This window comes from Acomys minous, assembly GCF_964271855.1.
Source record: "Acomys minous genome assembly, chromosome: 9".
NCBI classification, from domain to species: domain Eukaryota; kingdom Metazoa; phylum Chordata; class Mammalia; order Rodentia; family Muridae; genus Acomys; species Acomys minous.
Window position 1 is genome coordinate 54071776 of NC_140490.1, and position 13595 is coordinate 54085370.

General features: G+C 40.9%; 1 protein-coding gene across 1 annotated transcript in view; it reads left to right on the forward strand.

The window, feature by feature from the left end:
• LOC311605843 (uncharacterized protein) overlaps nucleotides 1–13595 on the forward strand; it is a gene marked incomplete at both ends in the record, with an annotated part of 342410 nt that overhangs the window by 148091 nt on the left and 180724 nt on the right. The gene's annotated exons all lie outside the window — the stretch shown is intronic.

Consider the following 13595-nt stretch of genomic DNA (forward strand, 5'->3'; position numbering starts at 1 on the left):
TTATTCATCTGAACCATTATAAAAATTATCAGATGACTGGTACTGAAGGATGATGCTCAAGGAGAAATTATTTTTCCTTACCTGGAAGTAGAGTCTCACATTTTGCTTTTCACTAAGTTAACAGAGTGGATGTGTTATTAGTAACTTCCTCCTCCTCCTTTTTTTTTTCCTGTAACTGAGAAACAGCTTCAAAGAAAATTGTGAAGATAGAAACAAAATAGCATCAATCAAAATCACACCATTAGACAATAAGTGCCAAGTAGGAAAGGATCACTCTGTTAGTTAAAAGTAGATAGTGGTTTAAAAAAAAAAAGCAAAGCAGAGCAAAGCATGGCCCGTTAGTGGAAGATGTGCACTAAGTTATAGCAGTGCCCATGTATGAAAAGCTTCAGACATGCTAGAGACTGACTGAGGTAGACGCCATGGCATCAAAAGCTGCTTTGAAACAGGGAGGTAACATTTTAGGGAAATATTTAATGGAAAGGGGACCTTGACTGTCAAGGTTAAGTAGAAGGTCCAGCCAGCCATCTACTATGGGCCTATTTGGAAGATGAGAACAGTGAAGCTGTCCTGCCATACACGCATGAAGAAAGATGTCCTTCATAGCTGGAACCCAATCGCCCCCCTTTATTATTGTTGTAATTACGCTATCTCTTCAGTAGAGAAGCCTATAAAATTTACCCAGCTGGACTTCTCTTTTAATTCATATGATAAATGCTTATCTTATATTTCAGATAACTTTCAAATTAACATTTGGTTAAGGACAACGTAGGTTAACATACTTTTGCTTTCTTCACTAACTAATCCCAGTGACCTTGATAAGAGTCACGGGGTATATGCATGTGTAGGGTTTTATTCTGGGTTTGTTATGGAGATGACTTTTCCCCTTGGGAAGCTACCAGCTGTTAGTAGCAGGACTTGAGGACAGGTACAAGCAGGTGCCAGGCCTAGCTCAGACCCTACATTTGATTCTTCACTCTCTTCATTGATTGGGGGAAAAATTTCAAGACTGTGAGATTAGCTAAGAATCGAGTTAATAATTTTAAAGGGTCTCATCAGCAGCACTCTACAATTATTTTCTATTGGTATATTTCGAGCCACCTTGTTTTTAAATATTCTGCATGGAGGCATGCCATCATTGGTTTTATTACTGGCATTTCTTCAGGTGCCCACTCGCTCTCAAGTAAAAATGTGAACTCTGGATGCAGGAGCCTCATCTACTCTTGTTGGCTGTGTAGAGGCTGATCCATATGAGCTGTTCAAGTGATTGTAATGGTGCCGTGGGTGGAGCAGCATCCTTTGGAGTTTGAAAGGCTTGATCTACAAAGGGAACTATTAAGCCTTTAAGATGGTAGACTCCTTAGAGGCAACGGGACACAGTGGAAAGCCCTTAGTCCATTGAGAGTCCACCTTTGCAGGGGACTGTGAATCCCAGTCTCTTCCTCTATTTTTGCTTCCTGGTTCATGAAGTAAGTCATTTGAGCCATGGCCCACATTCACACAGGAAGCATCTTGGAATGGTTAAAAGAGCAGTCCCAGATATTTGCAAACAAAAACAAAGCGTAATTACCTCCTGCCATGGCCAGGAAAATGTACTCATTAGCAGGCTGACAAAATAACATTGAGTTGTGTCTGTCTTTTAACATCCATCCTTAGCAAAATCCTGAATCTCCAAAAAAAAAAAAAAAAAAAAAGAAAATGCATTAGGCTACTTCACATTCAGTATATATAAGAATAGTGCAACACCACACCCACACCCCCCCACACACATACCCCAAAACAAAACCCAACCCAAAACAACCAGAATTTGACAGGAGAAAGAAGACATGAGAGTCTTTCTGCTTCCAGAATTTTGAGAAGTTGCTGTTCAAAGAAGTCCCATGTGCTCTGTTAGACTCAACCAGTAGCATCAGGTTTCCTCATTAAGAGTACATCTGCCGGTCTCACTGCTGTAGTTTGTAGGGGACTGACAGTTAACACAGTGAGTTTTCAAGCAACATACTGTAATTATTTACTTATGTGTTTAAAAAATATTTTATTAATTTATTCATATTCCATCTCAATTGTTAGCCTATCCCTTGTATCCTCCCATTCCTCCCTCCCTCCCATTTTCCCCCTACTCCCCTCCCCTATGTCTGTGACTGAGGGGGACCTCCTCCCCCTGTATATGTTCATAGGGTATCAAGTCTCCTCTTGGTAACCTACTATCCTTCCTCTGAGTGCCGCCAGGCCTCCCCATTCAGGGGACATGGTCAAAAATGGGGCACCAGAGTTCACATGAAAGTCAGACCTCACTCTCCACTCAACTGTGGAGAATGTCCGGTCCATTGGCTAGATCTGGGTAGGGGTTTGAAGTTTACGGCCTGTATTGTCCTCAGCTGGTGCCATAATTTGGGCAGGACCCCTGGGCCCAAATCTGCCTATCATAATGTTCTACTTGTAGGTTTCTAGGATCCTCTGGATCCTTCAACTTTGCCATTCTCCCATGATTCTCTCATCTAGAGTCCCAAAAGGATGTCCTCCTCTCTGTCCCAGTTTCCTGGCTAGTGAAGGCTTTCGTGGGACATACCCCTTGGGCTAGTATGCAGATATAAATGAGTATGTACCATTTAACTCTCTCTGCTTCTGGGTTAACTCACTCATTATGATCATTCCTAGTACAATCCATTTGTCCACAAATTTCGGGAATTCCTTGTTTTTAATAGCTGGATAGTATTCCATAGTGTAAATGTACCACAGTTTCTTTATCCATTCTTCTACTGAGGGACACTTAGGCTGTTTCCATGTTCTGGCTAATATGAATAAGTATGCTATGAGCATGGTTGAGCAAAGTTTCTTGTTGTGTGCTGGAGCATCTTCTGGGTATATTCCAAGGAGTGGAATAGCTGGGTCTTGAGGAAGCCCTATTCCCATTTTTCTGAGATAGCACCAGACAGATTTCCAAAGTGGCTGTACTAGTTTGCATTCCCACCAGCAATGAAGGAATATTCCTCTCTCTCCACATCCTCGCCAGCATGTGGTGCCGCTTGAATTTTTGATCTTAGTCATTCTGATGAGTGTAAGATGGAATCTCAGAGTTGCATTTCCCTGATGACTAAAGAGGTTGAGCATTTCTTTAAGTGTTTCTCAGCCATTTGATATTCCTTTGTTGAGAATTCTCTGTTTAGTTCCTAGCCCCATTTTTCAATTGGATTATTTGGTTTGGTGGTGTTTAATTTCTTGAGTTCTTTATATATTTTGGATATTAGACCTTTGTCAGATGAAGGGCTGGTGAAGATCTTTTCACAGTCTGTAGGCTGTTGCTTTGTTCTGTTGACAGTGTCTCCTGACTTACAGAAGCTTCTCAGCCTCATGAGGTCCCATTTATTAATTGTTGACATTAAGCCCTGGGCTGTTGATGTTCTGTTCAGGAAGTTGTCTCCTGTGTCAATGTGTTCCAGGCTCTTCCCCACTTTTTCTTCTATCTGACTTAGTGTTTCTGGATTTATGTTGAGGTCTTTGATCCACTTGGATTTAAGTTTTGTGCAAGGTGACAAATATGGATCCAGTTGCATTTTTTTACACATAGACATCCAGTTAGACCAGCACCATTTGTTGAAGATGCTATCCTTTTTCCATTGAATGGATTTGGCTTCTTTGTCAAAAGGACTAGACCTTTTGAATAAGTTGTTAGAAAGCCAGGTGAGAAGCAGTTCCCTAGACTACTGCATTTACAGGTAAAATAGATAGAAAACATGCAAATATATACACATACCCTCGCTGGACAACTTCCAGAAGAATAAGGAAATGTTACATAAAGGAATTGGTGCTGTTAATTTCACAGACTTTGGGTCAGAATAAACAGTTTCTCCCTTTAGTTGCTTTTGTCAGTATTTTATCACAGGAGGAGGAAAAGAGGCTGAGACAATAAAGCTCATCTCACAGGTCACCAGAGCATTGGGCCAGAGGTACCACAGATAAAAGGAACCACTCCCTACTAAGGACATTGGGTTTGTTTCCTAAGGCTGCTGTAAAAACGTTCACCAATTTTAGGAGAAAAGTCAAGATGCAAGAAGGCAAGGTTTTGTGTTTCTCATGGATTCTGGGAAGCTGAAGGGTTCCTCAGTTTGTAGATGTCCACTATGATTGTCATCACATCTTCTTGTACCTGTGCCTTTCTGTCTCCATGGAAATTGCTGTTCTTTATAAGGACATTGCCATGTTAAGGCATAGCCATGTTAAAGATATCATTCTAATTTGATTAAATAAAAATATCCCATTCCCAAATATGGCTGTTTTCTCAAATAATGTGTGTTAGGAATGTTATAATGTTCAGCGTATTTCCTTATGGGATACACAGTTCACTCTACTTTTTGCTAGAAGTATGGCAAGAGAATTAACAAAACGGCATTGAAAGCCTAGGATGAATGCAAGAACAAGTGATGTTTTCACAGTCTTTTCTTTTTTTTTTTTCACTTTTTAATTAATTTATTCATATTACATCTCAATTGTTAGCCCTTCCCTTGTATCCTCCCATTCCTCCCTCCCTCCTGCTTCCCCCCTTCTCCCCTCCCCTATGTCTGTGATTGAAGGAGACCTTCTCCCCCTATATATGCTCTTAGATTATCGAGTCTCTTCTTGGTAACTTGCTGTCCTTCCTCTGAGTGCTGCCAGGCCTCCCCATCCAGGGGATGTGGTCAGAAAAGGGGCTCCAGAGTTCGTGTGAGAGTCAGATCTCACTCTCCACTCAACGATGGAGAGTATCATGTTCGTCGGCTAGGTCTGGGTAGGGGTTCGAAGTTTACTGCCTATATTCTCCTTGGCTGGTGCCTTATTTTGAGGAGGACCCCAGGACCCAGATCTGCCTGTCATAAAGTTCTTCTTGTAGGTTTACAGGACCCTGTGGGTCATACTATTTCCCCATTCTTCCATGCTACTCTCACCTAAAGTCTCAATAGGATGTCTGCTCTTCTGACCTACTTTCCTGGTAAGCAAAGTTTTTCATGGGACGTATCCCTTGGAGTAGTGTCTCGATATAAGTGAGTATATACTCACAGTCTTTTCTTAAAATGTGTTTGAAATGTCATCTGACTTTCGAAAACGAATGTTAGAGGGCTTGTCTTTTTAGTTATGTTTTAATAAAATAGTTGGCAATTTAAATTATTTGAATCACAAACAAAAGAATAACACATCACATAATGTAGATAAGTACAGGGTCACATCTTTAACTAACACGTGCTCACTGCCGCCATTTACAAAAGTTACAGAAAACATTGATGAGAACACCAAGAAGATGAAAGAAAACTGCATTGATCATTCAGGAGTTTTGTGAGGATGTCTTTAATCACTACTCTGCTTGGTTTTCAAACATTAATGTGGCTAAGTAGATACAGCATTGTTAGCACTTTTTAGGAAACTCAAAGAGAAAGGGTATCAAAATACTTTTAAGAACATAAAGTTAAATGTGAGTTAAGAATTTTGACCATAATTTTCTTGTCATATTAGCTTGCATGATAATTCTTTTGAGGTGACATTTTAAAATATCATTATTGACCTTTGGCAATTGTACCCGAACTGGAAGAAACTTCTGTTAATTATTAGCTAGAACTGTTATGCTTGCAATTCTTAGTGTCGTTGGGTATGGGGACCAGCCAACTTATAAAAAGGGATACAAATAATAGGTTAAAGAAGCAAAAACAGCAAAACTCAGGCAAAGAACATTGATTAATGAATTTTTAAAAATTCTTAAAGGTCATATGCTGAAGTTTGGCTGAGCCTCGGGCAGATGTAATGAACATGACCAAGCCCCTCTGTGTGCAGCAGGTAACCCGTGCTGACTCGGAATTTGCTGACATTACAGGGTTATTATTTCTGGAAGGATGCAGCATTCTGGAACAGTTTCTCTAATGATTCCATTAAGACCATGGCTTCCTTCAATTTAGGGTAACATATTTCATTTTTCACATTACCCCACAAGACAGAGAAAATAAAAGCATGTCTAGGATGGCGGGTCTATGTCAGCCAAAGGAAAAGAGGAAAAAAAAAACCATTTGATTTTTGATGGTACTTAACCCCATTTTATATTTGATAAACACATCTGTTTTGTGGATCACATGTGAGTGTGTGAGGTTGTTTAAAGTCAAAAAATTATTTTGGTTTAAAGAAATCATTAGCTTCTGACAATGTCGAGGGTCCCATAAAGTAGAAATAGGTGGCTGCCATTGTATGAGTGGGTAGTTTAATGCCCAGGCCAAGGCAAAGAGTCTGTAAGACCAGAGCAGAGTGAGGACACGAGCTACCAGGTGGCGAGTCAGAGAGCAGGCGTTTAGTGGTCGTTTATCAGGAGGGCCTTCTTTCCTCGTGATTTGCTTGCGAAGATGAGACTTGCTGTCAAAATGCACTTCGGTCTCACTATGCCAGTGATTTGGAACTGCTCTTGTACGATGTTTCTCAGCTTAACACTTAGATGCAAAGAGTAAATACAAGATGCAAGAGGTGGCAGGGTGTGCTAGACGTGTGCTCTAGAACCCATATTCTGGCTCCAAACTTCCTCAGTGACAGGACTTGGCCCAGTCACCATCTCCTCTTGTCTCTGTGATCTCTACTGTCAGGGTCACTGCCAGAAACCCTGTCTCCTTCAAGCCACGTTACAACAGAGCAGTGATCTGGAGTAAATGCTACAGCAGGGACAAAGCACACGTTTCTTTTAAATAAGTCTCAGTTCCAATAAGCAAACACAACCCCAGTATATACCCTAACTTCTACATCACAGAGTTTACTTCCTTCCTTTCTGCATAGATGGTTATGTCATTTGAACGAGTACATGAGCGGCTATGAGCAGTATTTATACTTTAATTCCTTAAACCTTTAGGGTCTTAGTAGTGAGGGGGGGTATCTTCCACTGATAGCATGGTACTTAAAATCGAGGGAAATATTGGGAATCAGCACTATTCCCATGCATGTATTTCATGCATGAGAATCTGAATTAAGGGGAAGTTTATCCAGTTATTTAATATCACATAAATTCTTAGGGCAATGTTAGCGATGGAACCTTTATTCTATAATTATAGATACTCAACTACGATTCTCTAACCCCAGTAAGATAGTCTAATTGTCTAACGTATAATTACCCTATATCTAATTATTGAATAACTCCTAGAGACATCCTAAAGCAAAATAATGTTTCTAAGACATCATCTCCCTTCTTGGTTAAAACCATTTGTTGACTTCTCATTTCTGTTAGGGTGAATCAGTCTTGCTATATGTTAAAAGAGCCCACTCATATAGCTTCTGCCTCTTTTCTCTAGTATTTCTCCACATCAGATAGAGCCACCCATCGCCGTGTACTCAAATACACTTGAGCTATAACTGTATATAATTACAAATATTCTCCCAATTTCCAGGTTCACATCTGGAATTGGTCAAATGCATAAATTTCCACTTAGCCTTCATATTCTAAACTCATTTTGCTACTGTTTATACATTAATTAGCCCCAATAAGACTCCAAGGGTTTGAAGACAATATATATATCAGGGTACATAGCCCTTATAGGTAGTAGATAATCAAAAACTGCTTCTAAAATGAGAACAAAACATATTGTGAAAATATTTAGTGATATTAGACAAAGTTAGTAGAAATTCAGATTATCAAAACTGTGGATTGTTTCTTAAAAACAGAAAGGAAAGGAAATGTTATAATGTCAAAAGTTATAATATTAGCAATTTTAAAAATCAAATATAGAAGATGAAGAAACAAATCAATTCAGAGATGCTATTTTAATATTTATAAATTAGTAACACATAAGAAAATAATAGCACTGTTTGGTTTTATTGATTCAGAGTGACTTGCTCTATTCTTTCCTTTTTAGGAAAACAATATTTTAATAAGACTTTTTAAAATGAGAAATGAGCTCATAAGCTCACTTTCTTGAGGTATAAACGAACTCAACTCATCTCATTCTCAAATGGAAAAGAAATATGGGGTTCATGCTTAAGCCTTAATTACTGGACTGACAACTTCTGTCTTCTATTGTGTTGGAAGTATTTCTCTTGGCTCTTTAAGTCATTTTGTAAAATTCCAAATTCCCTGCTGGAGAGACTAGAAAATGAGGTTGTGGCTACAGGAAAGAGACGGTCACTTGTCACTGACAGAGAGCAGGATGTGGGTTACCTGAAGCCTTGTACTTGAAGCCAGCCACAGCTCAAGAGCAGCTGCAACCAATGTAAGCCTTCTGGGAATTATTTGGAATTTCTAATATGTGTAGATATATGCAGGCCTCTTGCTTGTTAATTGCAACCTTGATGTTTACAAAGACTAAACAAAATTTTCTCTAAATCATGTTTGCTGTTTTTTTAAGTGAAGATCATGGTTTTTGCCATTTTATGGAAGAAAAAAGTATAAATCTTTATTGAGAAAAGTCAGTCAAATCATAAAAAAAATAATAAATAGTTTTCTTCAAGCCTGTGTCCTGTTCTGGAGCTCCATTAGCTGTATACACACTGCCCTTCCTTTTCTTGGTCATGGCTATTAAGCCTGGACAGATTAAATTATTCACTCACTGAGTGCCTTATTCAGTGCAGGATACTGTGATCAAATACCTTACACTGAATGCTTTGAATAATATGCTTTCTTTTCCCTCAGTACAAAAGGCTAGAAAGACAGACGTTGCCATCCTGGCAGATCTGTTCCTTTGGTGGTCACCCTTTCCTCGGGCTCAGAGTCCTTTATTAGTGCCTGTCCAGGGGGAAAAAAAATGGGAGCCATTGGCCTTCCTCTTATAAACCGCTAATTCTATCCTAGCGCCATCATTTCTTCACCTAAACCTGAGTGCCTTACAGAGGGCCAGCTTGTAAATTCCACTGTGCAGAAGCGAGGCTGAAGCATGTTTTAAAGGCATTTTGGTCCGCTACAATGTCCAAATGAATAGTAGAGTGATTGCATCAATAAGCATTCCTATGCATACAGCAATGCATACAATGCATACAACAGGAGAGTGGAAGAAATATGTGGGGTGGGGGGAGGGGTGGAAAGAAGAATATGTGCTTCACCTCCAGAGGACCAGAGTTCAATCCCCAGCAACCATGTCAGGAGGCTGCATATAACTCTAGCCCTAGGCCAGAGCCTCTGTGGGCACCTGCATGAATTCATGTGTGCACATACTTGCACATAATTAAAAATGACAAAAGATAATTTTTATAAAAAAGAAATGTGGAAACTTGGCAGTGAGCATTCTCTAATGATTTGAGTTTTCTTGGGTTATTGGAAATCTTTGGTATTCGGCCCTAATTCAAATGGGAGATTCTGAGCTAGACCAAGGTTATTACACTATACACAGCCAAATGGATTAATTTTATTTATGTTGCTTATGTTATTTTGTTCATTAATTTAGCTACCAGTAATTTATTGTGTAAGATAAAGAAAATTATAAAATCTTTGCTGTTTCCCCACTGAAGGGTGAGATCTGTATTTTCTTTCTTTCATCTAAGAGAACCCACTGGCTATTAGCTGGAGGAATGTGATAGAAGTAATATTGAAAGGGTTGGGGGTCTTAGCAGACTGACAACATATTTTTGCTGTTGTGTTAGAAGTCTGTCTTGCATCTTCAAGTCATCTTATAAAAATAACATGTCCACTGCTTGAGAGACCTGAGAGTGAGGCGGCTATGGCTACTGGAGATGAAAGGTCCAAGTCTAAACCAACTTTCTTGTTGTCCTTGACCAGGAAGGATGTGGACTTCCTCGGACCCTCCATTTCAGCCTATCCACGAGCTCAAACACATCAGAAAGTGGGTTAGTCTGTGCCTTGCATATGAGTAGATGAGTCATTCCACTGAATTATGCACACACATAACTGGAAGGTTAGTTACATTAAACAAACATCATACTTTTAAGCCACTACGCTAAGTAATTTGTTATCAGCAAGGAAGGGAGGACCTATTTAGTCCCCTCTATATACTAAGTGCTGTATTGTGTGCTAGAGAAATAGTCATGGCCTTTCCTTCAAATTGATCCTGGCCTGAGTTGCTGCCGTTAACATAAACGTATATGCTTTAATAGAAAGCTTAAAATTATTTTATTTTTCTATTTAGTTTTGAATGTTCCAAAAGGCATTCGCGTCTCCAGTGAAATGGCTTAGACTTCAGCTATGTTAAGTGCATTTGGGAAAATAAATGTGGGAGATAGAAGGAGATTAATAGGAGAGTGTACGGACTTAATTGTGTGTCCCCTCCCCCCCTCAGAAAAAAAAAACCTTACAAGTTAAAAGTTAGGTCCCTAATAGTACCTTGTGGCATAACCATTTAGAGATAGGAACTTTTAGAACAGTTAAGACCAAATGAGATAGATCATGAAGGTGGGTCAGAGAGGAGGGAGAAAACTGGTGGAAGAAAAAGGAGAGAGGGGAAATGAAGGAGCAGAGGGCAAGGGAGAGGCAAGAGCGGAGAGAGGGGATGGAGGAGAGGAGTGAGGACCTGGGCAGGGGTGGAGAGGAGTGGGCACGGGAGGGGAGGGGAGGGAGAGGGATTAGATTAGGTCACATTCAAAGGAAAGTCCTTCTGGGCACCTAGAGAAGCTAGCAGGTATAACACATCCCTGCATGGGAAATCCAAGTTTCAGACTGAGGAAAGAACCCAACTGTTGTTTCAGTGTCCTAGCCATGGACTTTGGTATGTCAGTCCAAGTACCCAACACAGGGACATAGGCCAGCCAGTGCCGCCCGCAGAGAACTCGAACACTGAGTTCGTGGCCAGCTATGGCAGGATGGCAACACAGTGCGTGTCGGGAGGGACGCATGAAGCAGGATGCTCTTTATCATGTGCTCATGCTCCCACATCCTGCAGAGCCATATTCTGAGGCCTGGTACCCACCGTCATATGAGTCTTCAGAAAAGCCAAAGTCATGTGCTTGGCATCGGGTGGCGTGGAGTACCTTTAAGGCCCTTTAAGGCCCCCGGTGCGCATGTGTGGAGGAAACGCAGGGGGTGAGGCTCGAACTTCATCCCTCCATGAATGTAGTGAATCAGGAAGAGTGGGCGCAGCCCGGAATTTACCCCCGAGACAGAGGGACCCAGCAGCAGGCAGCCTTTTAAGATGAGCCAGACAAAGTCTGGAGAAGACTGCACAATGGTTACTAGTGTAGGCTGCCTTTCCAGATGACCCAAGTTCCATTCCCAGCACCCACAGGCCCACAGACATCTTTAACTCCAGGCCCTGGGGACCTACACTCTCATCTGACCTCTGAGGGCTCTGCACACGTGGTGTACAAACATATACATGTAGACAAAACATCCATGTACATAAAATGTCAGGGTAAGGGCAGAAGCCTGGCATTCTGGTGTGCGTGGGAGGGAGAGGCAGGTAGATCAATGTTTCAGGCCAGTCAGGGCTACACTCAGGGGGGGGGGGGAGGGGGAGGGGAAAAGGGAGTGGGAGAGAGGAGCGCCTGGAGACTCATGCTGGCCTCCTGACAGTGATAGCTTTGTACATGTATGTGAACTGATATGACAGTGATAGCTTTGTATATGTATATGAAATGATGGGATGTCACATCTGAACTTATATCGGGGAAAGACGGCCAGTTGTTGTCTCCCCCTCTCCCACGAGCCAGTCTCCAGGAGGCCAAGGCCCCGAGTCCAGCACCCTGCTTCAAGAACTAAAGCCGACCAGACTGCCTAAGTCAGCTTGGACTCAGCCTTTCAGTCACACTTCAGAGAGGACTGTGTCCCTCGCAGCTGTCTTGACAGCAACCCTACAAAGGGCCTGGAGTCAGGAATGTCCAGCCACACCTGGATTCAGGACCCACAGAGATGGACAGAACAAACATTTGCTGTTAACAAAACAAGACAGAAAACTAGACACAATGAATTGGTTTTTTTTCCTGGTGGGAAAAAAAAAGAGCAAGAAAAGATTATTACAATTGCCATGTGAATCTTTCATTATTAAAATAAGTGTATTTTGCAGGTGACCATGATTTTGGCAGGAGGCTTTGCCCTACGGTAGGATGCACAGAGGCACTTTTGGTGCTATACAGAAAACTTGCCTTGAACTCACTTGGGCAAGCAGACTCTTATGGGGATGTATAGACTTTTAAAAAGTGTACCAGCTAGTTAGTATTTATTTATCAGTGTGACAAGGTATCATTTTTATAGTGGTAGATAGGTACCATTTTGGTTCCACTGGAGGGAAATCCAATCTGAATAAAACAGTAACTTTTCACACATGACATCTAATCCATGCATGTAAATCAAACTGAGAATCTATTATTCATTATTAAAAGAGTGGCGTATTTTTATTACATTGGGAATGAAACACAAATACTGTGAAAAATTTAGTGCCCTTTCTGGAAATTTTAAGACACTTATCATGTCGTTGCCTAGCTGGTTTCTGCCCTCGCTTGTAAAATATAGCCACAAAATTAATAAGTTTGAAGCTTTATGCCTGGGAAAAAAAAGGATGCTCAATTTCAGTGGAATGGGTGAATTTATTTTTTTATTTAAAGCTTCCTAAATACTTAAGATGGGAAAGTACCCCCCCAACAGTGCCCAAATTCCAATATGTATATAAAGAACATATCTCATTTTCTTGTCATTATTCGCCGTGGCCACAGTGTTCTTCCCTCAAGTGATCCCTGAAAATGGCATATATATATCAGAAACTGATTAAAATGACCTCAAGTATTAATTTGTAAAATATGATGAACCCAACACTTTGCAAGAGGTTATTATTTTCCGTGTGACATTTAATATGTAAGAGTTGAAGCGATTTTCGTAACTCACAGGAAAGAGCAGTCCTAGGGAACCCAGGCCCTGGTTGCTTTTCTTGACTATTACTTATTATCATTAACGGTCCAGGGCCCTGGCATGCATTATATTTTGCAACTTTAGAAACTTTACACTTGTGTCTGTTGGTGAGAGGGCCTTTTCTCAGCTCTGAAAAAGACTATTTGTTGGCTGAGGGAACCCAGAGCTTGTGGAAACTTCGGTGACCCCGCCACTGAGCTGTCAGTGACTCTTCCAGACTTGCTTGCTACTGACACCCTAGGGAACCCACACAGAGTTCTCTCCAATTAGTGGAAGGGAGTACCCCTGGCTCCTACCCAAATAGACCTTAGGTGCAAAGAATCCTTGTCACAAGTGTGTCTTCTGGGTAAGACTTAACAGAGGTTTGCTTTCCTAGCGTTCACTGTCATGACAAATATTTAAACTCCTTGCCCAGCCATTTCTTCTGGAAAATAGGAATTGAACATCATATAATTCATAGCAATATCATAATCCTTAAATGTTTTGTGCAAACAGCTTACCATGGTTTCAAGTAGGGAACGGTGAGGGTTCTGTGTTTGTTTGTTTGTTTGTTTGTTTCTTATCACTTGCTGCCTATCCTCTCTATGGAGTTTTCCTGGCTCTGGCTCTTCTCTGTGGTTTACATTTTTCTGTCTCTTGAAAAATTTTCCTTCAAGAAACCTAGTAAGTCTTTTCCTGCCTACAAAAATAATACTCTGCTCACCATCTTCTGATGCTATTGTGTCTCCATTTCCTGCTTCTAGATGACATGAAAGCTATTGAGTCCATCGGTATACAGTGGCACTTGCAGTATTCTTACCCCTTTCCCATTATGGTAACA